At 36.5% G+C, this 4,059-nt stretch overlaps 1 protein-coding gene across 2 annotated transcripts in view; it reads left to right on the forward strand.

Moving 5' to 3' along the window:
* Nucleotides 1–92: 92 nt before the first annotated feature.
* Nucleotides 93–4,059, forward strand: part of ADCY7 (adenylate cyclase 7) — a 66,740-nt gene continuing 62,773 nt past the window's right edge. For both annotated transcript variants that reach the window (XM_085303833.1, XM_085303837.1), the window contains exon 1: nt 93–141. The gene's annotated coding sequence lies outside the window, so the exon portion shown is untranslated. The remainder of the gene's footprint in view (nt 142–4,059) is intronic.

Raw genomic sequence — 4,059 nt, forward strand, 5'->3', positions numbered from 1 at the left:
AGGTGCCGCGCGAGGGAAAGGGCGGGAGGGGCGGTCGGGCAAGCGCACCCGACACCCGAGTTTTCGGTTCTGAGGAGGCTGTGCTTTGTTCTAGGAAGCAGTGTCGTGTGCTGGRCACGGGACCGCTAGCAGTCCCCAAAGGTGAGGAGTAAGGCGCATCTACAGCGGTGTTTGTGACCTTACTGCTTTGGGCTGTGTTTCGCAATGTTGGGATCTTCAAAAAGTGGGAATATGAACTTGGTTACTTGGTCTCTACAGAGAAAAAATACCAAACAGAAATTCTGTAACAATTATATGCTTTAAGGATAAATGAGAACAATGTATATCCTTTTAACAGGATTCCYAGAAGGGAATTTTCTAGGAGGATTGATTATGATTAGGTCAAAAATATATTATTATTATTATTATTGAAGATATCCCAATCGTTAAAATGTTGAAGTCCTAATCTGGGAATTTTAAAGTGATCTTTCCATTCCCTGTATACAGAAGAATAGAGTGTTGCRGATGTATGTTAAAACCCCTGATAAAGTGTGCTTACAGCATGTTTGTGTGTATAGTGAACCAAGAAGAAGAAAGGAGAAAAAAAAAAAGCATTTGCATTGCAGTATTTGCCAAAGTCACCTCACAATGACAATTTTTCTGCTATCCAGGAGTTTAGAATGAAAAATGGGATGCATGTGGAATACCATGCTGAAAACAGTAGGCCAATACTGATTTCCGATGGCCATTACATAGCATGTTACTTATACTTCCAGAAGCTATTGCTTGCAGCAATTAGCATCACTGGGGATTCTTGTAAAGTAGCCATTAAACTTACATTTTTTCTTAATGAAGCTAATGTCAACACCATTAGGAGTAAACAAGGAAGATGCTTCATTCCCTGATGTATGTGGATATTTATGTTCTCATGGTTTGTGCTAAGTGAAAGAGCAGGTGCTGGTTAAGAGCTAATTAGRTTTAGATATTAGCCTGGAGATGGTTGATCATTGCCTTGTGTTAATGTGAGTGTTTGTGTAATTGCCAGTTGCTCTTAGCTTAAAAAGAATGGGAAAGAAAAGACAATATCCCATGTGGAATTAAAAAAAAAAAATCTGATTTTGATCTATTACAAATGCTTCAAAACATGGGCTGACATATTTCACCCAGTAATTCCGCCATCAGTCTCATGATTTCAGTTTGAGCTACATTTTATCTTTCTAGACAAGCATCCAGTTTATCTCATGATTGGGAATGATTTGTTTGGTATTTGTGATTGATAATTTCAGCAGTCAAACTACACTAAGCATCTGCAGGGCTTTTATAAGAAAAGTGTCTTTGGGGACTTCTATATCGAAATATTTTTTGTGTGAATCAGATTGTTTCATTGATCACAAGAAAGAACATGGAAACAGAGGTGTGCATGAACAGATATTGTTCTCTAGGTCATGAGGGCTTGTCTCTGCTTCAGTGCTTGCTTTGACCTGCCGAGGTGCAACAGTGGTGTAATTCTCAGTACGTCCTGTGCCTCTTYGCTCAGTTGTATTGAGCGAGTGCTGACTGTTATCTAGACAGTAATATCTAGAGCTTCTCTCATCACTGATATAGAACAAGTGTTACCAACTGTTAAGTTTTACTTTTCACGCTGTAACATGAATCTAAGGAAAAGGATATAAATGTGGATGTTGTAACTGAAATTTCGACTTCCAGATATTAAATCAGATTCAGCAAGTTCATCTTCTGAGTATGCTCCTTGTTTGTTTCTGGTGTTATTTTGGACTAGAGTCAGTGCTCCTGTATCAGAAGCATCTGTTTTCATAAACAGTTTCACTGACTTAGGCATACTGTTAAAATGGAGTTACAGCCTTTATTTAGAACAGAGAGGTTCTTCAGATGAAAATTAGGTCCTGGCTGACTCAAAGGATCATTCTTTTCTTCTCTAATTGGAGCTCAATCAGTATTCAAGTTCTTAAAAATAGTCCCTGGAAAGTGCCATTAAAGTACTAACTAGTTTAAAGACTATGTAGTGAGGGTAAATACTACATAAATAAAGAGATAATCTATTAAGCTAGTATCTGCGAAGTTTCAAGATTATTTGCTAAGCTAACAGGATATTACACTGAAATGGTTTGTAACCGCTGTGCAGTTAGATAATCTTGTATTTAGGAAGTGCAACTTCTTCCTTGGCTTGTTATGGTACACTTAATGAATAGTCTGTCTTGTTTGTTGAAACATATACTTTATGTTTTACATTTGAAAAATGGAAAATGTTTATTGAGCTGAGGTTTTGTCATATGCATACTTAGAGCTGTTTTCATCTGATAAAGTGCTGAAATCCTTAGAAGTTTGGAGTTCTGTAATATGCTTTGGATTTGATTCTGGAGAGACTTGCAGATCACTTCAAATAACTATTGCTGTTGCTTGCCTTTCACCTCTCCTACCTTCCTGAGTCACCTCAAGATGGATCTGTGCTATCTCATGCTCTGCCTTGTGGTATGTCAGCTTCTGCTGGAGCGGCTGCGTGGTAGGGAAACCAACAATGCAGGCAGAAAAAGCAAACCATAAATCTGACCTTACAGTTCATTTGTGTTTTTCTTTGCTTAATAAACATAACATACAACAGTGTACGTATTTTATGCAGTATTACATTCTGTGCATCATATGCAGGCTACTACTGTAGGTGAGTATCCTCTCTTCAGTGTTAATAACAATTAATACATAGTACTTCTCCTAAGAGCTTCTTTTCTTGCTAAGGGCTAAAACATACTTCTCTTTACTATGATATATTAACAGCTGTTCTGCAAGCCTCATTTCAGTATTAAAAGTAGCTTCTAGTCTTTATTTAGAAATAAGGAACAAATAGAGTGTGTTTAACTTCTGTTTCTTGACGTAAAACTAAATGAATAAAGAACATCTACTACTTAAATACAGATATAACGAAGACTACCAAAGCTATGACTAGTAGTGAAGTTAGGGAAAGGTGTCAAGTTTATTTCTTTGAATGTGTTTCTTTGAATGTGGCAATTCATTAGCAAAGTGTCTGAGTACTTTATGCATGTCTGTATATGCTGTACTGCAGGCTCTGCCAGTAGGTTCTGCAACCTGTATGAGCAAGGTTAATGAATCTGAAAATSATCTTATTCAGTCACATATGTCCTGTATTGTTTGCTTAAGAGTAATACAGAGCTTTGTATCATATTACGTTATGTGTGATGTATAAACAAGCATTATTTGATGTGTTAATGGTTGTTCAATCCACAGTAAAAGGCATGCATCTCTTTGAGATTCTCAGTGAGTAATAGTAATAAATTCCTTTTTAGAACAGTGCCCTGTAGATGACTGGTTATAAAGCCAAGAGCCTACTGTAGTAATAGAATCAATATAAAAGGTGTTTTTAACGGACTTTGATTAAATTGTAAGGTCTTAGGAGTGTGTGTTTTATGTCAGGGAAAGAGTCCACAGCATAGATGTTTTATAGGTAGATAAATGTAGAAGAAGTCTACATGTGACTGTTTTTAACTTTATACAGAGAAAAATAATAATTAAGAATAAAGTTTTGTTAAATAGTATTTCAATGAGTTGAATAGAATGTGTCAATAAAATTGTCTTAATCTGCAATATAAACTAGGTGTTGGTCATTACTTAGTGTCCAGTCTGTGACATTAGTTCTGTGCTCTTTTTATATATATATTTATATTTATGCTGGGGGCTTATTATAAAGGACTGGTTGATCAAGCTACCTAACAATGGTTAATTTTGAATCAGGTGCACAATTTTCTATGCACAAAACCAAAATGGTGAGGAAACAAGCGCACCTATAGAATGATGAAAGTGTGTGAAAGGCTAGGTAACGAATGCGACCAGGAGGTAGCTATCAGAGTTAAATTCAAAGCAGACTAAGGTTGCTGAGGTTTGTTCAAAATCAGCTGAAATTACTGGAAATGGGCAATAAAATTCTGATCATTTTAAATGCCAGATTTTTTTTTTTAGCACCAGGCTAATGTTAACCTGAGCCCATCTGTTGCAATATTCCAGGCAGGACTTGCTTGCTGAAATGAACTTGAATTTAGGCAGATTGTGGTT

Source organism: Rhea americana, unplaced genomic scaffold (genome assembly GCF_003343005.1).
Source record: "Rhea americana isolate MKP2758 unplaced genomic scaffold, rheAme1 scaffold_20, whole genome shotgun sequence".
Taxonomy (NCBI): domain Eukaryota; kingdom Metazoa; phylum Chordata; class Aves; order Rheiformes; family Rheidae; genus Rhea; species Rhea americana.